The 26,064-nt window shown below is 26.5% G+C and overlaps 1 protein-coding gene across 3 annotated transcripts in view; it reads right to left on the bottom strand.

Annotated features, from left to right (window-relative positions):
- Positions 1–26,064, bottom strand: part of LOC124950445 (TLD domain-containing protein 2) — a 230,844-nt gene that overhangs the window by 201,314 nt on the left and 3,466 nt on the right. The window contains exon 1 of one of the 3 annotated variants that reach the window (XM_047497148.1): positions 16,130–16,534. The exons of the other annotated variants lie outside the window; for them this stretch is intronic. The gene's annotated coding sequence lies outside the window, so the exon portion shown is untranslated. Of the gene's footprint in view, positions 1–16,129; positions 16,535–26,064 lie in introns of those variants that run through there. 3 annotated transcript variants of the gene reach the window in all.

The following is a 26,064-nucleotide window of genomic DNA, read 5'->3' as shown; positions in this document are numbered from 1 at the left end:
GATATATATTATTTTATTATGTTATATTGTGAGATTCAAAAATATCTCTCTTTCTCTCTCTCTCTCTCTCTCTCTCTCTCTTTCTTTTTCTCTCTTTTCCTTTCTCAAAATTTTCAAAACATTCGAAACCATAATGACATCTATCCAATGAAGCTAGTTCCAAAACGTCGTACGGGTTCTCGAAATTCTCAGAAATTCCAATATTCTCAAGAGAACCTAATTCAACCTGACCCGATCTATCCTGAGCATCGAATTCCCGATATTTCCAAATTCTCGAACACCATCACTACTATTATATACCAATATATTTTTGTTTAAAAAATAAAACAAAATATATATATCTCGTATTACACGATACTTAAACAACACAATTTCGGTATAACGAAATAGTTGAAATTTTTTAATTTTTATCATATCTTCATTTTATCATATATTTTAATAAATGTGTTTATAATATCTTCACGTTATCATATATATATATATATATATATATATATATATATACATGCTATGTCGGCGTTGTCATCGGAATCATTATAATCTGTTCGACAAGACAAATTCACGAAACAAAGAAAATAATAAAAAATACTGATTGTGATAAAACTGTTAAAAAATTCAGTTAAAAAAAAAAAAAAAGAAGAAAAAAAATATTACAGAAAGATTTAATGATCTCTGAACGCTGTGGTTCAAACAAATTCACGAAACAATTGGGTAATTTTTTAATTCAAAATTATCAATATATATGCGATATAATGATAAACAAAGTAGTATTACTGATTGATTTATTTAAAAATATTTAAAAAATTTTTTAAATATAATTTTGTAGAAACTTGCATTTCTATAAAAAGGAATATACGCGTTTAACGAAGAATAATCTGTGTAAAAATTGTTTTATAATAATTTATAAATTTACGAAAAAAAAAAAGAAAAACATAATAAAATAATAAAATAAAATAAAATAAAATTATAAACTTATTTCATGCATCTGCAAATATAAATAATATATATATATATATATATATATATATATATATATATATATTATTATTATATATATATATATATATATATATATATATATATATATATGAATGTTTCTTAATTTCTGTCTTTTTGTTTTTCTTTTTTTCTAAGACGATTCCTAAAAATTTCGAATTCTTTTCAACCAAGACGTTATCTTAATTAACCGCGAATTTCTAAGCCTTCTTGCAATCTACCTTAAAGCCTATCAGCAACTCATAACGACCATACGTAAACATATCGTCATTGTTATAACAACGATTCTATATCACAACACGTGACACATATTGGATTACTCTGAAATCCTCTTACGAAGCAGACGACTTTCAAGGTTATACGAAGACCATTCCGTATTACGTTCACTTCTTCCAAAGGGTTGAATTCCTTTGGATCTCGATGGTAAAGAATTATCTTTCCGATGGAACTGATTTCTAAAGTCACGTTTCTATCAATACTGTATACATGATTTTCTTCTTTTCTTTTCATATCTTTCTCTTTTTTCCTTTATTTCATAATTCTCGAATATTCGAATACCCGGAAATTCGACCATTTTCTTTTAATAAAATCTCAAGTATATAAATATTCATATATATGTGTATGTGTGTGTGTATGTGTGTGTGTGTGTGTGTAATATTATTTAAAAAAAAAAAGAAAAAAAAAATGATTGAACGTGTATAATTAAATTAGTTAAATAATACATTTAATCTTAAAGCTCAAAGAGATATACGTAGTATACAAATCACGATATATATCGTGTTTCATATCAAGAAAGAATATATTGATTAGCCGATTATAATTAATCGCAATTTAAATTTCAAACAAATTTTATATATATTTATTTTTTCAATATATTTCAATGCTCCTCTATACATATTTTAATACGATTACACATAACTATTCGATTATTTAAAATATGGAGATAATATAAAACAAAAAAAAAATAACAAAAAGAAAATAATTAAATATCTACTGCGTTTACTGTTACAATTAATATTTCTCTTCTTTCTAATTCGTAATAAAATAACGATTTAAGATATTAAAATCGAGGATACGCAAAACAAATTTTATATTATTCATTTAAAACAATTCAAATGTATCTACATATTTTAATATGATTAAATACGCATAATTGAATAATATTATAAATATGTAGATGTATATATAAAAAAAAAAAGAAAAAAAAAAAAAAGAATTATTTATATATGTATATATTGCCTCATCCTGTGTATATATATATGTATATATAATTCTTATATACATATATATATTATATACATATCATTATATATATATATATATATATATATATATATATATATATATATGTATATAATTCTTATACACAGGATGAGGCAATAACTTTATTACCCTTAAATATCCCATTTCTTTTTACAAATATGGGAAACTTTGTTTACAAAGTTGTACGATACGGAAAAGGCCATAATATAGCAGTAATAAATTTTTCATAAATGGACAGGCTAAAGACAAATGAAGGTCAATTGTGTTTTCTTGAATGAAATCATACGTTTCGGATTACATTGATCGATGCAACTCAATATGAAAATGTATTAACTCACGTAAATAATTAATTTAAGACATATTTTAATTTAAATATTGCTAAAAAAGAATGTAGAGAGAAACACTAAAATTAAGTAAACTTAGTAATAAGTAAATAGTAATAGTAAATTAAAAAAAAGTTTTTCGATTCCGTATCTCATTGGCTATTAACGGATATCCTATCTTTTATTTTAAATAAACAAAATAAAAAATTTACATTATTATAATTATTAAAAATTCAAATAATTTCATTGTAGTAATGTATTTGTTACATATATATATATATATAACAAAATAAGCTTATATATATAATATAATAAAATCAAAAATAACAAAATAAAAATTGTGCAAACTATAATAAAATATATAATAAAATTAAAAATTACATATATAAATAAATCAAAAATAGTTGGAAAAAAACGCTTGAAAACGGTTTATGTATAAAGTCTCTATGATTTTTCGTTCCGAAGATATCGTCTTCGAAAGATTTTCATTCATAATTTGTATAAAACAGCTGTTCATAGTAATAGTAGTAATAGGCTCGCGTAAATTCTCGGAATTTATGTAGATCAGTGTGTCATTGAGCTAATTTGAATGAAATTATATACTCAGTGGGCCAATGTAAATGTATTCGACTTATATGAGAATATCTTCGGAACTAAATATCGTAGAGACATGATTCAAACGCCATTTTAAAGGGCAAAGTTTTCTTTATTTTTTCAGTTTACTGTTAATAATTAATTAATAATTTGTTATAAATAATTTTTATAAACAAATTCTTACGAACTTGAACCGTCTTATTTTGCTAGGAAAAAAGAATACAGATTACGATTGATTTATAAAGTTGCATAAATTAATAAATAATTAATAAACATATTAATTTTTTTATCATATCTTCCATTTACACTAGAATATTTTCGTAAATAAATATCATAGAGACTTGAAACGAATAAACTAAGTTCGCACAAAGTAAGGGTAACATAAGCACTTATAAATGTCTTCTAAAATAATAATTTTTCGATATAAATAGATTAATACTATTTCTTAGACAATATCGAGCAACATCGGTCAATGCAATTAATAACATATGAATCCATTTAAAGAAACATAGTTGACCTTCAGGTGTCGTTAACTTTTGTTAACTAAGTTTTGCCATATCTTAGTACGGAAATATTGAAGATGATCAAAGTTATTGTCCCATCTATACATGCATATACATACATACATACATACATACACACACACACACACACACACACACACATACATACATACATACATACACACACACACACACACATACATACACACACACGTGTCAACTCTGTTATCTATTATATAATGTAATCTATTATATTAAATAATTTTGATTTCATTAATAACAATACGTTAAGATTTTAATAATGTGCAAAGTATATGCAAGACTACATAGACCTATATATTTTAAATATATGTATATATGTATATATAGATATACATTTAAAAAATTCTGCAAACGATCTATGCGACAGTCATTGGAACATACATACTTTTATTCAGTTTCGATTCACGTTCGACCTAAATCTAACAAAATAGCTTTGAGAAAATCTAAAATGCTATTTCGGTTGATAGTGGCCCATATTTGATGCCTGAGCTGACCTCAAATTCTTCGGTTATGGCACGTGCGACGTTCGTTTCATCGGCCCGAAAAAAAAGAAAGAAAAAAAAAAAAAAAGAAAAAGAAAAAACAGAAAGAAAGAACGAAAGAAAGGAAAAAATGAAAGAAAGAAAAGAAAGAAAAGGAAGAAAAAAGGAGGCAACAGTGGTTCGAGAAAAAAAGTGGGACGCGTTAATGAATATCCTTATCAAACGATGTCCTGTCTCTCTCTCTCTCTCTCTCTCTCTCTCTCTCTCTCTCTCTCTCTCTCTCTCTCTCTCTCTCTCTCTGTGTCTCTGTCTATCTATCTATCTATCTTGCTCACTCGCTCTTGTGTCCTGTATTATTATCATCTTCTTGTATCGATTGATACAATACGAATTGTAGTATCGACATAGGACGACAAACGCAAATACTTAATAGACTCTGTATACGTGTGCCATATATATATATATTTATATATATATATATATATATATATATATATATGTATATATATAATACATATGTGTTATATGTATACATATATAGTACGCAGTTTGCAAACGAAACAACTGAAGATAAAATCAACATGGGATATATTGATACATTTTGATTTCATGAAATAAAGATTTTCTAATTTATTTTTCATGTATTGTCTCACAAAAGTTTCTCTAACGATGACGCATAAAGTGAAGAAGCCATAGGTATATGTAAGCATATTGTTTTTATTAATTAATTAATTCAAAGAAAAGTTGCAGAGATGAAAAACTGTAGAACATATTAACCTGTCCCCGATCTACCGTCCTACTTTTTGTTTAATTTGTCGAATCAAAAATTAAAAAAAAAAGAAAAAAAAGAAAAAAGAAAAAAGTAATTCAAAAAGCAAAATACCTTATCAAATTTTTATCAATTTTTGACATTCTCCTTCACAATATCACTAAAATGAGAACAACAATGATGGAGTTTTCAAGTACTTACGATATGGAACAACGATGTTTAATAAATTTCATATGTTGTATGTATGTGTATATGTTTTTACATAGTTTGCAAATAAAACGATTTCGTAGGGAGATAAGTATCTACTTCATTTTACTTTTTTTTTTTTTTTTTTTTAATTTTTTGAATAAAAAATAAAAATCGAACATTGTTATCAAACTCTTATCAATCTCGAACATTTTTCCTACGATATATATAGTTATGACTAAAATGAATAAAAGGAATTGTAAAAGTACCATCAATAGAGAACGACATTGAAGTTCAACAGAGAAGTACTGTTTTATTTAATTTTACTAAGTATAAATGAATGAAAAAAGAAAAAAAAATAATAATAATAAAGACAATTCATAAAGCAAACAAATATTCAATTAAAATCTCATCAAATTTATATCATTTTTCCCACGATATTACTTAAATCGAGTTTAATGTTACTATGAGATAAGCACACGTTTAAGTTACTTATCTTCCGATCGACTAATAAATTTAAAGAGACTTCGATATTCGAATATCGCCTAAATTATCAACTCTCGTTACTTATCAAACATATATCTAACTAAATATAAATTTATGAGAACGCATTCCTGATATACCAATAATACATTTTTAAGACTTGAAAAGGGAAAATTTTCTTTGAAAATAATGTGGATATATTTGTTTAAAAAATGAATTTAAAGAAGAATTTTACGTATATTATTTTCATTACTTTTTCTTATAATCAAACATTATTTTATAATTATTTTGAGAAAGAAAAATTGTAAGAAAATATTTTTATGATAAGTATCGAATTTAATGCTACTATAAAAGGTATTCGAAGAATATTCTTCAATTTTTGATATTTCAATTTTCATTGCAAAGATTATTCGCACTATACGATTGAGTGATCTAACATGAGGAGTAATTCAAAATGAAAGATCATTTTCCAAGTAATGCTCGCTTTCAAATAAAGCTACAATTTTAGAAATGCTTCTCGATTCATCAGAATTAAACCTTTACTCACGAGCTACCCCATTAGAGCGCTTAACCGGATATCGAGTTTGACGTCGAGCAATTAAAACTCCGTACATCCTTGATAAGACACTTCGCAGACAAGAACAGTCTTACATATATATATTATACCCTTACTTTCAAAAATCTTTGAAAATGACGTCATGATAATCTAACCTGTATTACATTGAAAAGCATTTTCAAGATAAGAAATATTTCGAATAATAATTTATAATATATTATCGTTGGAAATTTGTTATTATTTAAAAATTTATATTATTATTATTATTATTATTTTTATTATTATTATTATTATATTTTATATTTACTTTATTTATATAAATCATATTTTTGTATATATTATATTAATTTATATCATTATTCTGAAAAATTTATATATATATATATATATATATATATATATATATATATACATATTTATATATATAGATATATGATGTGTATATAGTAAGAAATATATATACATACATCTACTTTTTAAATCTTATTTAATATTTTTCGTTACAAAAAATTAATTATTGATTTATATCCTTTAATTAATGTTTACTGATTATAAAATATAAATATATTTTAAGTTTCACAATAATTTTTTCATGAGAAAAAAAAATGTATAATTTAACCATCTATATATATAAATATATACAGAGATGGTTAAATTACAAATCCGCTCGAGTAAAATAATATTACGAACAAATAAGACAACTTTTATTTGATTTACTTCTATTTATGTAATTAATATAATTAAATAGTTATTGGCAAATTTTGAATTTTATAAAAGGAAGTACAAAAAATATTAGAAAAGAAGAAAAAAAGAAAAAAAAAGACAAGAACAACGAAACAAAAAGAAGTGCCAAATAAACGAAGAAAAAAAGAACGAATATTTGTAAAAATATACATAAAAGTGTATAACCAAGCAAGAGAATATATAATAACGTATATAATCCAAAAATCATAATTAATCGCACTCGATAATAATAGATAAATAACGTTCTTCACGGACACTTGGGAAAAAAAAAAAAAAAGAAAAAAAAGGATAATTTTTGCGAATGAAAAATAGATTCGATAATCCATTTACAATAATCCATGATAAATAGCTGGTAATCTAGGGGGAATTTTGTACTTTTCATTTTCGTTCGTGGAAACATCTGCATAGAATTAATCACGAGCCTAAGCGTCATTGGATATTGACAAATGATCTTCCGCATTGTCATTCGTTTATCTCCGAGCGAGAAGAAATATTTTAATCATTTTGTTCTTGTCCTCCCACCTCTTTCCTTCCACAGACTCTCTCATCCCCAACTCCTACCGATGCTCCATTAACGAACAACGAACATTTTCCAAAATAGACCTTTCACCTTTTATCCTGGCTAAAAGGTATTACGGTTTTGTTAATCTTTTTTTTTCCAAAGAAAAATTATAATTACGATGCTCGTCGAGATTGATTAAAGCTAATGATTTCTCTTTCTCTTTCTCTCTTTCTCTCTCTCTCTCTCTCTCTCTCTCTCTCTCTCTCTCTCTCTCTCTCTCACTCTCTCTTTCTTTTTTTTTTATTATTAATATATTTTCAGCGTAATCATGTGACCATAAAGATAAAATTTATGTAATGTAAAATTATTGAGAGTGAATATTACAAAAAGATTATTCCATATGAATTTTTCGAAATGTCGTCTTTTTTCTTTTTTTATTAATACCTACTCATCCGCAAGAGAACAGAAAGTTAATTAAATACTTAGAAAAAATATATAAATTCTAATTGATTTTTATCTAATACAGTATTAACATTATATACATGTTATATACATGTTATACAATTGAAATAAAATATAAAATATTTATATTAAAGGAATATTTATATTAAATAAATAATGTTCCTAAAATATCATAGTAATATTATAAGTATTTTGTTATATAATATTATAATATTAATGTTATAACTTTAAATATAACATTTTTTACTGTAATAATTTTTTGTATTCATTAAATATCAATATAATATTAATACTGATATTAATATTGTATTATTATTACTACTATAATATTCATTTTACATAAATTAAATAAAAAAGAAAAAAAAATGAATGGAAATATAAACGAAATTCTTGTTATGTGTCTTCGTAGTTACGTTTTTTGTCTCTTCTAAACTTATCATGAATAATAAAACGCATAGATATTAACGTTAATAGAAGAAATACTTATGCAACTTTATCTACAATTGATTATTATATCTTACACACTCGCACTATTATTATTATATTTATATTATTATTTTATGATTATTTTTATTATTATTATTATTAATATTACTTTTCTTTTATTATTAATATTTTTCCTACGATAAAATTTCTTTCCCTTGGTAAAGTATTTGTTATGATAGCAAAACATAATGTTGATATTTAAATAGGGAAAAAAAAAAAACGACAAATACAAAAAACGAAGAAAATACCGATGCAAGTATGCAAAGAGAAATACGATTTTGTCGAAAACTTTTTGTGAACATTGTCGTACACGCGTAAATCATGATGACAGGAAATTTTGAAAGGAGCGGGGTTGGAGGAGGGTTAATCCGCGCGTAAGCGTAACGACGTTAATCGCGATAATCGAGTAAACGAATCACCCCGAACGAGCGCACGAGAATTCGCGTCGTCGAACAATTTTAACGGATGCGAATAAAAATCCATTAACTCGAACACAATGGACGGATTTCGAAAGAAGACTTTATACGATCATCAATGGACTTTGATTTCTATTATTTTTCAAATCTCAATAGCTCGTTAGAGTACGTTAAATCCTCAATATTATATTACTTTTGATAATTGAAAAAAAAGTCGATCATTTTATCGTTTTATTTAAACATATAAAAAAAAAAAAAACATAAAGAAAAAAAAAATTATATAAAAATATTTCAAAATAATTTGTAATTTATGTAATCCTCTCTATAACGATATGTTATGGCATTAAAGATAAAAAAAAAAAAGAAAACTATCTCTTTAAAAAAAAAAAAAAAAAAATCTTTCCCTTATTACATAGACATGTAATCTCAAACTCGTTAGGACCAATCTCAAACGGCTTTAACTTCGTAAATTTGTTCTTTTTCCATTCTTTTTTCTTTTTTTTTCTTTGTTTTCAATGTGCGAGGAAAAGAGATTGAACGGGAAGAAGGAAATTGTTTCATGAAATTTTACGGGAACATACTTAAATGAAACGAATAATATCGTCGAATAAAAATATTTTCTTTTTTTTTTTTTTTTTTTTTTTTTAAAATCGATTTTTATTTTCTTTCCTTTTCTTTTTTCTTTTTTAACTATCTACGTGCAAACCCGCTTAAAAGGAAAATTCGATGATAATGCCGTCGAGAAGTTTTGAAAAGTGAAAAGAAAGAAACAGATAGAAAGGCCAAGGGAAGCGTATTGAGGGTTTAAGACATAGGCTGAGGGGTAAAGAGTCGGCTAAGATAGATAGAGTAGGTAGGTAAAAGGTAAGAGGAAAGAGGAAAAAGGAAAAGGAGACGAACGATCGTTTTAATTCGACGTTAATGCAAAGTGCTCGGGTCGAGGCTTGGGCTTGGGCTCGAGCTCGGGCACACGAAGGTGAAGGTTATTATCCCCAGCGTTGGCAGAAATCCAACGGCTGAGAGCATTCGAGAAGAGAGAGAGAGAGAGAGAGAGAGAGAGAGAGAGAGAGAGAGAGAGAGAGAGAGAGCGCTTTCCCAACGCACTTAACCCGCGGTGGATTGAAAAGCGATAAAGCTTCTCTTCTCCTTTCTCCAGCTTCCTACTTTCCCTCTCTTTCACTCTCATCCTCACCCTCATCCTCACCATCCTCAATCTCTTCGACAGCATCAACTGGCTGTTTCCATCGACATACAGGTCGTTCTTCTCTCTCGATTATAGATGTATATATGTATATATTTCTCTCTCTCTCTCTCTCTCTCTCTCTCTGTCTCTCTCTCTTTTTTCTCTCTTTCATTCTCAACAACGAACGACGAGTTATCAAGGGGTTCCGTTTCTTCTCGATCTTTTCAAGATTGGTCTCGTAATCTGTCAGTGATACGATAATTTGATTGAAATATACCTAATGGCTGACATTGACATCGATAAAAAATAATATCGGAATTTTTTGTGTTTTTCTTTTTTGTATTATAAATGCATAAATAATACTTTATTTTTGTACTTCATTTTTTCTTTTTTATATATATATAAAAATTTGAATAGCAGATGTATGCCGATAGTATAATACTAAATGTAAGTATCAATGTAAGAATGTTTTTGTACTGTATAAATATATAAATAATGTTATATTAGTAACATATAACGATAACATTTTTAATAATATATAACATTCATATAGTATCCGAATACTTAATTAATATCAGAATTATCTGTATTTTATTGCTACATAAACGATGCATTATTTTTCTTTTCCTTTTTTTTTTTTTTTTATGAAAATTTCAATATTATTATATTGGTTTGGTTAATTAATAATACCAGAATTATTTGTATTTTATAGCTACATAAGTAACAATGGTATTTTCTAATGAAAATTTTTCAATAATATTTACCAATGGCATAATATATTGGATAAAATTTATGTAATGTTAAAATTTTTTATATTTTATAATTACATAAACAACGGTGATATTTTTTCATCAAAATTGAGATAGTATAATATTGCGTTGATCATATATATATATAATAACATAATTTTCATTATTTTTTACCGAGAATTCCGATGTAGTTACAGTATTTGGTATATCAATAAGTATTGTCGACATTTTCAATATTTTATATGTAAATAAGTAATATCGGCATTATTTATTTTAAAATTTCAATAATACAAACGAATTATTATTATACTTTTAACTTTGGCATATCGAAATTCAAATAAATAATTTCGATTCAATCTGCATTAATTTTGAACAACAAGAAATTAATTATTTATTTTCAAAATGTTTATTCCAAAATATTTATAATTATTGTTGATCATTATACATATATATATATATATATATATATATATATATATATATATATATATTATATACTATATAAACTTTCGTATTTTTTATTAATAATAAATATTAACTATTAATATCTCATTTTTTTCAATGATTAGGATATTTTTTCTTCTCTTTTATTTTTCTTTTCATTTTCTTTTTTTTTTTTTTTTTTTTTTTTCATTACTCTTCCGATCATATCATCGCATGAAGAATTGAATAACGATATTCGAAATATCTCCGATCAAGAAAATATTTAAACGTCGCTGTGGGAGTCGTTCGATCTCTCAATTCGTTGCAAATCGAATCGCCGCGTTATGGATTATTTTAGAATCGCGAACGGATGCAAATGGCTACGTAAATACCAGCTTTCCGAAATAAATCTCTACATACATACATACATGGCCGTTCTTTCGTTACGAAGCTGAACAAACGTAGGTTATACGGGTTTCAACTTTCAACATCCGGCGATAATAAGATAAAAGTTGGAACAAAAATATAACTAAACTTCTCGTGCGTACACGAACGTTTATTTTTCTGAAAGAGAATAGAAAGAGAAAAAAAGTAAAAGAAAGAGAAAGAGAAAGAGAGAGAAAGAGAGAGAGAGAGAGAGAGAGAGAGAAAGAAGAAATTTTAACGAATCCGATACGAAAATTCTTTTCGATATTTTTATTTCGATAACGTTTCGGCTGTATCGTTCGTGATTTTGTTTTCACAAAAAATAAAATAACAAATCTGAATGGGTTATATCTATGGAAGATTATTAATAAAAGTCGTCGAGATAAAGATAAAAAGTACTGTGGAATAGAAAACAAAAACAAAATCAAAAACAAAAAAGTATAGTAAAAAAGGAAAATAAAAATATCATTGACAAGAACGTGCATCTATACACACGTGACGTGTGATATCGATTGATAAAAATGATAAAAACGATTTCGTCTTCGGATTTCACTTTGATCAATTTGATTTCGAATTTCACACAAATCGAATCGAATCGAATCGAATCGTTTGTAATCGAATAAAAGTCAGCTTAACGTTGTAGATATCCAGCGAGGATTAAATTTATGTGAACACGCTCTCTAGGAACAAATTTTTTTAAGAGCAACAACTATTCCTTCTTGGTTGATTTAAGTTCGATCTAATTGAAATCGAATTTATATTTTCCTTTTCTATAATTCTCAAATACAAGAATACGACACGAATTGGCAAATGTCGATGAGATTAAAAATCCGACGATTACTTTTGATTCCTTATATCGCTTATAAGTATTTATTCTTTTTCTTTACATTGGCTGAAGAGAGATGGAGGTAGGAAGAAGGAAAAAATAAAAAAAAAAATAAACTATCGAACGGAATAATTACGGACGTTTGATTTATATCTTTTCTTATCTCATACCGATCGACGTAAATCATTCTTTTTGAATGAGATTGTTTTTATCTCTTTCCTTTTTCTATATAAAATATTCATCGCGAATAAGAATTTATTTTTTTTTATTTACAAGTTTACGACGCATAAATTATTAATTCCTACATAAATTATATAAGTATATCAATCATTTTTACTATAATTCTATAATATTTTCTTAAATTTGATCTCGATGAACTTTGATTTAATCTTTTTTATTTTTTATCTTACATATACGTATATGCACGTAAGTACATATAGAAATATGAAATATCGAAATACATTAGTTATATGCTTAAGTCTCCCCAACCATATCTCTTTCAAAGCAATTTTTCAATAATATTATATTCTACTGATTCATTTTATTAATTGAACGAAATATCAGATCAGATATATATATATATATATATATATATATATATATATATATATATATATATATATATATAAAATTAAATTTATTTTTTTACATACATTTCATGATGGAAAGTATTAATAAATCTATATATCTATTATCTATTATTGTATTATTATTATTAACATTTGAAAATTTTATGAAAAAATAATATTGTCATCCCATGATACAAACACTTTAATAAATCTACTTACTCATTTTTCTTTAGTTCACATATAATTATATATAATTGTATATCATTTTCAGATATGAATAAAATATGATCGTATGATATATATGTATATGAATTCTATCGATTTCACCTAACTCTTTCTTACATTATTATCTATATATTTACGTGTTCGTACGTGTACATGAAAGACACGTTCTTTTTAGACCATCGGCACGTTCGACTCACAATTTCATATCTTTGCGATAAAGAAATAAAGAAGAAAACAAACTCTATTTTCGAATAGTAAGTTTTTCAAAGTTACCGTTCAAAAAGATAGAACTCGTGACAATAACAATACATCTGATATAATAATTCCCAGGATCTAGGTATAAAACTTCTTCTTTCTCATATACATTTTTCTACGTGACAAAAATCCAACACTATGCAAACATAGTATAATTTATGTAACAACATTTCCTCTCTCTCTCTCTCTCTCTCTCTCTCTTTCTCTCTCTCTCTTTTCCTTTCTCTTTATCTATCTTTATTTCTCATTCTTTCCCTCTCTCTTTCTCTCAAAGAATTCTTTAAAAAAAAAAGTATCTAAGCAATAAATGAACGAATGGAATGCAATTTTAAATAAAAAAGAAAAAGAAATCAAAATCGATAAATTTTTAACACTTTATATTTTTATTATTTTCTTTTTATATAGATTTTAAACAATTTATATTTTTATTATTTTCTTTTTATAATTTTTTTCTGCTTTTTATTTTATAAAGCAACACAACATCCAAATCAAATCTATATAGATTCAAGATACATAAGTCCCATTAGAAACAAAACATTTAGACGTTCCTTGTGTTAATTCCAATGAAACTTACATCGTTAGTATGAAACTTGCATTAAACGAACCATTAGGAAGATTGAAGGCACAATAGCGAGCCGAGTATAGAGATAATTCGATAGAAATGTGCACTTGGCGCTAATCTCCAACGTAAATTAGAAAATTATAAAAGATAGATAGATAGATAGAGAAAAAGAGAGAAAGAGAGAGAGAGAGAAAGAGAGAGAGAGAGAGAGAAAACGAAACATTATTTGTAAGATTTATGATCCGATGACTTGAGGCAAAGAAAAAAAGACAAAAAAAAGAAACTATTATATTCTATCCTTTAGGCGAATGTTAGAAACGGAAATACCCAAACATGTGAGTATGTTAAACTTAAATAATCTCGACGTTTTACACAAGTTAATAAGGGCATACTCTCCCTCGTGGAAACGACGATGATTATCACAGACGTCATAATTGGTAGCAGTGCGACGTGGAAATCGTTTTTATCGTACCGACCATCGTACCGTAAGTTAATGTTTATTTAATCGAGGTACATCTAAATAATCACCTTTAACAAACACGAATTATATATGCAACACGCGTTATAAGATAATCGGGATTACAAAAAGAAATTAAGAGCGAAGAGAGAGAAAGAGAGAAGCGATCATTCGATTAATCGAAAAAAATGTGTTCCATGTATCTTTATCTTAATGTGTAATATATAATTAAATATATTTAAGAGTTCGTCCAATTAACAACACATACATACATACAAACATACGTACATACAAACATACGTACATACACACATACGCACACACACGCACGCACACACATATAATCATTTATACATTTAAATTATCTTTTAATTATTGAACTTATCGTCAATTATATATCCTCAAGTTAAATGAAAAAAAAAAAAAAAAAAGAAATCTACGAAGATATCGTTACTATAACAACAAATTAAGATATCATCGATTTCATTATGCAAGTAACATTAATTTCAACAAAAAAGAAAAGAAGAAAAAAGAAAAAAAAACCCATACCAATCAATATAAATCTTGGAATGTCGTATAATTAGTCGTACTCTTCAGAAATAGCCTCACGATCTAATCAAGTTAATAACAAAGTTATCAGCTCAGAATCAACATCTTAAATTCTAACTAGCATGATAGTCTCGATTATACGAATTCTCAAAATCGATGAAGAAGCATCATTTTAAACGACGGTCATCATTCTCTATCGACTACGATTACGATAAAACGATTTAATATTGGAAAAACAAAGAGAGAAAGAGAGAGACAGAGAGAGAGAGAGACAAAGAGATAATGAGAGAAAGAGAAAGAGGGAGAAAGAGAGAGAAATAGAAAAAGAGAAAAAACGTCACATCGTCGTCGGAATCACACAATCACACAAAATAGACAACATTAACATCAATGTCAACAACAATAATAACAACGTTAACAACACACACATCGTGACACTGAAGAAAAGAGATATGACGTTTCCCTTTTCTTTTGATCGTCGGACACTTACCGAGAAGCACTATCGTTATGTATACGAATTATTCTGAAGGAAAAATAAACATACGATTCCGTTGAATGATGATGTTCCGTAACTTAAAACATAAAATAAATAAAAAGATTTCACGGAAATTCAATGGGATTTAACGGAGAAATATATTAGATTGAAAGAAGTGGAGAAATTATGAAAAAAAGAAATCGAATATAAATGATGTTTCTGAGACGAGAGAGAGAGAGAGAGAGAGAGAGAGAGAGAGGGAGAGAGAGAGAGAGAGGAAGAGTTAGTAGTAAAGATAAAGATAAAGAGAGACAAACAAAGATCAAGAGCAAGAGATCAAGACGGAAAGAAAAGGATAAGGATAAAAATAAAGAAAAAAAAGAAAGAAAGAAAGAGAGAGAGAGAGAGAGAGAGAGAGAGAGAGAGAAAGAGAGGGATAGAAATGAAGATAAAGATAAATTATAAATAGAGAAAAAGTTAAAGATAAATTATAAAAAGACAGAAAGAGATAGAGATGATTAAAGAGACAGACAGACAGACAGACAGACAGACAGACAGACAGACAGAGAGAGAGAGAGAGAGAGAGAGAGAGAGAGAGAGAGAGAGAAAGATAGAAAACGTACTCGAGAATGAAATTGCAGGAACGAGTAGAACAAAGTCCGGTTATTGTGGTAACACGAAATAACTCGAACGTATTAAACCCTCACGGAGGGATCGTCGCGAGGTAACTGACGTTTCACCGATGTTCATAGTTGAACGGAAGCGCGCACCCTCTCGACCCACCACCACCTCTTCTCCTCTTTCACCCAACTTCTCTACCTCTCAACCTCCCTCGTATCCGTACGAGCCTCCCCTCGATGTCGCCATCTAGCCACCCTCGTCGGCACCGTAACCACCCCGACGACGTAGATACTTCATCCTCTTGCGATATCTAGTGCGCGCGAGCGCGCACACACGTACCCATGTATACATACATACGAGGTATTGTAGTCAACTCTTTCTCCTCTCTCTCTCTCTCTCTCTCTCTCTCACTCTCTCTCTCTCTCTCTCTCTCTCTCTCTCTCTCTCTCTCTCTCTCTTTTTGTCTGTCTTTCTATCTATCTATCTCTTTACTCTTTAGCCGAATGTATATCTCTGTCTTTCACTTTGTACGCGTATTCTTGTTAGCATTAAACGTATATTGGCAAATGTTGTTAGCTCGTAAGAGAAGTTCTTTTTTCCTATTTATTTTGTCTAAATTCTTATTTACCTACTTTTTTCTTCTCCTTCTTTTTCTTCTTCTTTTCTTCTTTTTTTCCCTTCTTTTTTTCTTCTTTTTTTTCCTTTGTTTTTTTTTTTCTTTGATTTTATTTAATTTCTCAAATTTATACCCCATTAGAAATTACCTCGTTTTTTGAAATATATGTAAAGAAAGTATATTTTCTTCAGGTAGATTTGCCGCGCTTCTCATGTCCCGCCCTTCCATTGTCTTTTGTTATCAATAAATTCTTTTGTTACCTACAAATCGAGCCGTTAAGATTTGGAAGAGAAACGGGCAATAGGAAATAGAACTTAGACGAGAGAAGTAGCACGAAAGTGTATAAAGAAATTTATAAAAGATAATATATATTAAATAAAATTTAAGTAGTGTGAATAATAAACGTAAATTGTCGTTTCTTTGTTCACAGGTAAGATTGTAAATAACAAATAATTATTAATTAACAAATAAAGATTTATTCCTTTGTTCACAAAGAAACATATTTTCGTTTATCACCTCACATAATCAATTCGAGATATTATATATATATATATATGTCAAATTAATTTCGTATCATTTTTCGTTCGAAATATGTATCTATCCTACGTTTTAATTATTTGGCTATATCATTTATTACGTTATCTTCTTTGTTTTTTCTTTTTTCTTTTTCTTTGTTATACATAATGTCATCATTTTTTTCTAATTTATCTATTGGATTTTGATTGGATTGATTATAAATATCCCGAATTATTTCGTTTTATTTTTATCGAAATAATACGCATCAATTACTTGACTCATATTTAATATATAACTTATGGTTAATTTTTTTTTTTTATTTCTTAGTTATTTTTTTGACTTATCCGTTTGATTATGACTAATTCGATAAAATATATCGAATCTCTTTATTTCATTTTCGTCGATGTACTCTTAAATTACTTGACTATTTATTACGTTATTTTTTTTAGTATATATCTTCTCTTTGATATACTTTATTTCTGGTTTGATTTTTTTTCTGTTTGTCTCTTTATTCTTTTTTATTTTTTTATTTTATTGTTAGACTTTATGTATGGAATAGTTGAAAAAGGCATCTCGTTTTTTTTCTTTTTTTTTTTTCTTAAGAATAACATTACTTTCTCGATATTTCTTTTTTTGGTATATTATTTCTGATCGTGTAGCCATTAAATAAAGTGTTCTCTTGTAAATTGAGATAGAAAAAATAAAAAAATAAAAACAAAAGGATAAAAAATTTTGATTACAAGTATTAAAAAGATAAAATTTATATGTTCGGCTCGAAATATTTGAAGTTTTCGTATTGTTACGCAGAATTCGTGAGGAGGAGGAAACAAAAAAGAGAAAAAAATGAATATTTTTCGCAAAAAGAAAATTTCGAATACTCCTCTACGAGAGTATTCAAGATACATACTTCAATTTTTTTTTCTTTTTTCGAAATACTAAAAGATAAATATTCGAGTTGTTGGAACTTTATAAATAGATATATATATATACATATGTGTATATATAATATATATGTATATATACATATATACATATATATATATATATATATATATATATATATATATATATATATATATATATATATATAAGAGAAATACAATCGAAAAAAAAAAATTAACACCGAGCTAATATTTAGCAATGTAGGAATTAATATTTATCTTCTTTTTTTTCACAAAAACGTATGCATATCTACAGATACATATACATGTAGAGTATATATGTGTGTATGTGTGTATATATATATACACACGAAAAAAAATTTTGTCAAATGTAAATAGCATCGACGACATATAACTGTATTGCAATACATTTTGACAAATAAAAAATAAACAATAAAAATAATTAAAAAAAGAAAAATTAACTAAAAAATAATAATTAACCATAAAAATAATTAAAAATTAATAATTAACTATTGTTTATTTTTCAATACTATAAATGACAAATTTACACACACACGCACGCACATACATGCTAATAATGGAATAAATTATTGGAAAAAAGATAAAAAATTATAATTCTCTTTGATACAAGTACAAGATTTTTTTCTTTTACAAATAATCGGAACGTACCGTTCTTGAGATGAGAATTTCGAATAATTGAAAGAAAGAAAGGAAGAAAAAAAAAGAGAAAAATAGAGAAAGAGATTTTCGCGAATGAAAGAATACCGTTGTTCATGTGCAGAAAGGTAAGAGGAAAATGGGAGAGTGGTCGATGCCGCAAGGTCGTACGATATCGACGGCCTATCCGAGTTTCTATATATGTACTATATATACATATGTATATAGGGTGTCTCGAGTCAATTCAACGCTTCATTTTCTTTCATCGACTCGTTTGCTTTCAAACGTTTCTGCGACTGGTTGTATGTTAAATGTTAAACCCATTGTCCATAGTTATGGCACGCATGGAAAACTAGAAAAGAAAAAAAAAGAAAAACAAAAAAAAAGGAAACTTGTGAATTTAATCATCTAACCTGTGATATAACAATCGTCGTGTATATATGTATATATGTGTGTGTAATACGTAATTACATATGTAAATGCTCAGTCTATAACGTAGAACATATGTTATATGTGATTAAAATAAATTTTCCGACGTTATTCTGTAACTCTGACATTTTTGTGTTTACCTTGAAATTTAATAAGATGTAATGGATATTAGAAATAGATAATATTAAAAAGATATTCGATAATATTAGATAATATCAGGAAAATGTTAAAATAATACTTTACATTAAAATGATAAAAGAATAAATCGTTATATATTTGTATATAATATAATTATACGAAAATTATGCATTGAAACATCGTTTAATATTTAAAATTTGTTTCTATATTGATATTAATCTATTGATATTAACAAAATGATGCGTTAATCAATAATACAAATTAATTAACATAAAATTAATTATTTTAATCGGACATTTTCTCAAAACATTATGAGAAATTTATCTGTAATATTAAATAAATATAACATACAATTTTATAAATGCCTTTTTTTCTTTTGTTCTGCTTTTATCTAATATATAGTATATGAGATATACTTAAATACAGAACAAACATTTTATAGTCAACTATTTTTTTGTATATCAAATATTTTTAAGTTATTAATTGTCTTTTGTTAATCAATAATCATTATTACAGCAACAACAATAACAAGAACAAAACTGAAAAAAAATAAAATGGTCAATTATTTATATTTTATAATTTAAATTACCAATTGGAATAAATACTTCTCATTTTTATATCGATTATTACTACATACAAATCGAGTATTAATACATACAAAATGCAAAATATTTCCTCATTATAATCATCAATTTGTTAATATCTACATATCTACGTGTCTGAATAATTGTCGGTAGTTTTGTTCTTGAATAAAGAAAAGATCGTTTATTAATAAAAGAAAATAAAAGAAATAAATAAATAAATAATATTTATCATTTATTATACAAACTCCCTGAAAATATTCTGTTCAATAAAAACTGAAGATTTCATGAAACGTAAAAGCACCCTACCGAATTGATGAGCTCGTTCGAAGAAAAGCAAAAAGATATTACGACCAAAAGTAGTCTTTTGCTACTCGAAGGGACGAGCTTCGTTCGACTATAATCTCGTAAATTTTGTCCGCAGGTATGGATGGGTGAGTTGGATAGGGTAAGGGGTAAAGGAATAATAGGACAAAGAGGAATGGAAGCAAGACAGAAGACAAGCAAAGTCTCTGTTTCAACTTCCTTGATTTGCGATAAAACTTCGAAATGAGTCCACCTAAGAGGACCGTACTAAAATTCGACCGGACATATTCTTGAGATATCACATATGTGTAAAATTATAGATAAGAACTCGGCCAAACAGGGACTTCTACTGCAAATAAAAAAGAAAGAAAAAAAGAAAGAGAGGAAATATTGGTATTATATCTTTTACCGTTATAGAAACCGAAATGCGAGAGTAGTACAGTTATTCGAAAATAACGCGATATTTTTAACCGATATTTACAAATAATTATTTTTGATTTTTCTATTTTATTTTCTTACAATTTTCAAGATATTTATAAGGACATTACGACATTGTGTTAACAAATTTATAACGAAACCTATATAATGTCGAAATCGTTGTAATACCAAATATATTAACCAAAATAATTACCAGTATTTTTTTGATAATATGTATAGTGTGATATCGCATATAAAAAATAATACGATGTTTGCAATCGTCGAAATGTTATAATTCCTTTCTACGTCCATTATTAATATATAATTTGTTAGTTGATTAAGTATACTTTTAATGTTCGATCAAAACCAGGAACTCAAATGTTTTATGATAAAACTACCATTACAATAACGTACGTTTTACAACGTACATCTTTTTACAAACACAATGAATTAAATTTATTCTTGGAACCGTTGGAAAAATTTTCTCATTCTCATGATCAAAAAATTCTGTAGTTTCGTCTAATCCCTCGAGCAATAACGCATTGTCATGAAACATTTCATCACGACAGAACCTATCTTTGCAAATGTCACTAAGGGGTGGTTCTTCATTTTCAATCTGTCCTAAGGACGGTCTAAAGAGAATCATTTTAAAATTTTCGAATAAAGGAAAAATGATTTTTCCAGAATTATATTCGCCAACTAAAATTGCTTTAGCAGTATTATCAATATAAGTTAATGTCATAAATTAATGAAAGATCATTCTCGTCTTCAAAATATGTATCTACTAAATCACATTAAGATATAATTTATCGGATATACAATAAACGATATATAAATAATTAGAATTAACAAAAATCTAAATTTATAAGCTGATTTTTATTAAATACATTTTTATTGTTTTAAGTTATTCAAAAAGAAAAATATATTTCGATCTTACATAACTAACTATGTTTGTAATAAAAAAAAAATCCCGAAATAAATACCGGTATTTTTTGATTTTCGGTAATAACGCTTGGTAAAATATTAAGTCCTTCCAACAAAGAACAAATTAATCGCATGATTAATACCAAATTAAAAAAAGGCATTAGATAATATGTGTATGTGTGTATAAATATATATATATATTCTTTTGAATTAAACGTCTATATCTTAAAACAAACGATTTGTATCAATGCATTTACTTCTGTAGAAAATTCATTATACATAAGTGTGTTAATAAACATAAATAAATGAACTCTTTATAAACACAATATTTCTCATATACAAAAATAATTGTAATACGTAATAAAACAAACAAAACTTTTATCGATTGAAAGATATAATGCAAGAAGAAAACATTGACACCTTCGAATATTATGAAGAAAGATTGAATTTTATGACGGTAGAAAAAATGAAATAAGATTTAGAAAAAAAAAGGAATACAAATACGTATACCAGTTACATAACTTATATTTAAATTAATATTTTAACAGAGGGAAAAAGGCTGATAACGAAACGTTGGACGGAAGAAAGGTAAAGATAAAAGTGACGATTAGAAACTAACATGGGTATATGGAAGATAGAAAAAAAAAAAAAAGAAGAAAAAAAATTTACAAGTATTATAATCGACGTTGTGGTAACCAGATGGGGAGAAGAGATAAAAACCTGGATTAAACGTGCATATGTAAATAAACGAGTGTTAATATATGTAGCTAGTGTCACTTACAAACGTGAGCAAATGGCCACGAAACGGTCATGTAAAGATAGAATGAACGTGCCTTATCTCTTGATTTTCCATGTCATCCTTTCCCACTTTTACCTTTTGAACATCTAATTAGAAAAGACATAGAATGATAGAGATAGAGAGAGAGAGAGAAAGAGAGAAAAAGCTGATGAGAAAAACTAATCTGAGGACTTCGAAAAGTTCGAAGTATGTCGTTTGTCGCAATTTCATGACAGAATCGATCAAGGATTATAACTGCAAAAGAAACATCGTAAAAAATCTGATAGAATTATTATACATTGTCATTTAATCCTTCGTAATGTCATGTAATATTCAAATCACATTTTGTTCTCTTTGGTGCGATAAATGATTGAAAAAAATTGATTAAGATACTCCAATCAGGTGGATGCACCTGTGTTTCTATTGTATTCACACACTCGTAAATTCGTTGCACGTCTTTCGCACACATACGGCGAATGCATGCTTCTGCTTCAATATTCACGGAACGTACGATCGTACCAGATAAGAATTTTCTTATTTATCCAAAACTCGTTGATGACGTTACTTCACATGTGCGACACATATTGAAAACCTGCTGAATAAACCTAACATCGACATAGATTTCGAGAATCGAAGAGATTATTTTGAATAACTACAAATAGGGTTTAAGCGAAAAATTTAGAAAAAAATTCAATTTGTTAAATATTCATTTGATATTAGTTTTATCTATGTTGCAATAATAATTACTTAAAAAAAAAAAAAAAAAAAAAAAAAAAATATATATATATATATATATATATATATATATATATATATATATATATATATATATATATATATATAGTTAGGCCATTTCCACAATTGATTAATTTTTTCAAGAAAAAACAAAATCATTTGAATTTATTAGATCGTTCGTTTCGTATATTAATCAACCTTATTACTTTAATCCGTCTAATAATAATAATAATAAAATTTACTTTCATATAATCTCTCGAAGGAAACTTTCATTTTTCCAGGATGAGACATATCGTTAGAAATGTAAGTACTCATTGTCAACGAGCCTCGAATGTCACGAATACTAGGTATCGTTTGGCGTCTCCTGAATCTAGTCCGAATATCGATCGGTCCTTAAAGTGAACCATTCGACGATAAGACCGAAGGAACGATCAACTGGTCGTAATAGTCTTTCTCTCCATTTTAATCGAAAGTATCGTACGATACCAGCTGATCGGATCTATAACTTCATTTTCTTAAACTCACTTATCATCCCTTTTCTCTTTATCAATAAGTTTCTTTTTATTCGATTTTTTATAACCTATTGCAATAGATATAAACAAAATCGATTGTTTATCCGGAAAAAAAATAAAACAAATAAAAATAAGAATCAAAAACAATTTCAGTCACGATCTGATAATTTTTTACTGTACAAATAATAAGTTCATTTTATTGTATTAATAAAAATCATTGATTTATAAAATTATCGATGTCTTCAATAGTTCTTCACTTTTTCTTCTTATTACGATTTGTTATATATAAATAATAAAAAAAAAAACCTAACTCATATTTTAACTTAATCCTCTATGGACACATATTTGTGTGTGTATGTGTGTGTGTGTGTGTGTATGTGTGTATGTGTGTATATTCATATATGAATTTTGGAAATTTTATTTTATTGTTTCGTCACAAAATTATTAGAATTAATTTATATTAATAATGAATTAATTAAGTTTAAATATTAAACGTTGATTAAATTTTTTCCAGATATATATTATACATATTATAATATAATAACACTTATTATGTAATATTAGTTAAAGTATAAATTATAGATATTACATTATAATTATATCTATTAGGGGGATCGGAAAGTAATGTCGCTTTCTTAAATTAAATTCAAACGAATAAATTTTTAACAAGTTTTTATTTTTAATCACAATCAAATATCGACATGCGCAGAAACGACATTACTTTCCGGTCTCCCTAATATTATATACTATTAGTTATAGTATGAGTTAAATTTATTATAGTATAATTATAACAATATATTGTAACTTAGAAGAACTATAAGTTTAATATTATATAACGTCTATTTAGAACCAAGGAAAAATAAGGTCGGGTTTAAAAAAGGGTTTAACATGATCGTTAACTTATAGAGACGATCATTTCTCTCTTTCTTAAGTATTTTCGCATCTTCATATATTATAAGAAACAGAACTGTAATTTATTGTAACATAACCGATAAAAAAATCGATATAGTTCGTTTGACTTTCAAGCAGCCAGTAGAATATTCTATGCATCTATGTCAACGTACGGCCTTCCTACAGAGAATGCACAGCATAGATAAATCAGAGAATACAGACAGGATCTCTTTCTATGAACAGACAACTCGGCTACGAACAAGCAACGTATAGATAAGTTAACAAAGCAAATTTTGTGGTCGATTTTCCTATAGTAAGGATCGATATCAAATTCGTAATTTTTTCTTTCTCCCTCCCTACCTCTCTCTTTCCCTCTTTATCTTTCTCTCTCTCTCCCTTCCTGTCTCTCTCTCTGTCTCTCTCTCTCTCTCTCTCTCTCTCTCTCTCTCTGTCCTTCTCTTTCACTCTCTCTCTCTCTCAGTCCATCTCTTTTTTTCTCCCTCTCCTTCTCTCCCTCCATCTGTCATTGTTATTCTTAAAGGTCATTCAATACAGACAAAGTAAATTTTCATTGAATGATAACAATGAATATAGGAACTATTCTTCGATCGTTCTAAATATTAATATTTTTCTAATATTTCATTTTACCTAGGAAAAAGGTCACAAAATGACATGATCATTTTGATTAGTTATAAATGTTTTTATAAAGATATCTACTTACAATTTCATCTAATGTTTTTTTTAAGACATTATGACATATGATATATGTTATATATGTTGATATTATCAGAAAAGGTAAAAAGAAATTTATTAAAGTTCATAAATTATGATAAAATACAGAGGAGAGAAACAGGTGTATTATAAAGAATAATTATAATAAATATACACACACACATATTTAATAAAAAAAAAATATAATATATAAAAAATCATAAAATTTATTAAATTATTCTTTGATATATAACATTTTTATATATTTAATATATTGAATTATATTATTAAAAAAATATTAAAATAAATATTTGAATTATTTAAATTTAAATTCTCTTTGTAAATATATAAATTCTTGTTTTCCTCTCTTTCTGTAGTTTTTTTTTCTAATCGTAAAACAATATATATATATATATATATATATATATATATATATATATATATATATATATATATATAATATATAATACTTTAATCCTTCGGTCTTTATTGACAAATCTAATCTATCATGGTAATCTAATACCAAAGTATACAATGACTCATTATACAGTATATAATAGTAATTATACTTACATAAACGAAATAAAATCTAAATTAAATCACACCTCAATGTTATTAAAACCAAGATAAATTGTGGATAATTATAATGTTAATGTTTTTTTCTAAATTCAAACTATTATACATAACTACATATTCATTTTCTAATATCTATAATAGTCTTTAATATTCTATGAATTTCAAATATTTTCATCGATAACAATTATCTTTTATTAAATATAACATGTGAATTTGGTTTGTAAATATGATCTGGTTGATAACTATGA

Source organism: Vespa velutina, chromosome 7, assembly GCF_912470025.1.
Source record: "Vespa velutina chromosome 7, iVesVel2.1, whole genome shotgun sequence".
Taxonomy (NCBI): domain Eukaryota; kingdom Metazoa; phylum Arthropoda; class Insecta; order Hymenoptera; family Vespidae; genus Vespa; species Vespa velutina.
Note: the sequence above shows the minus strand (reverse complement) of the source record. Positions and strands in the feature narration are given on the sequence as shown.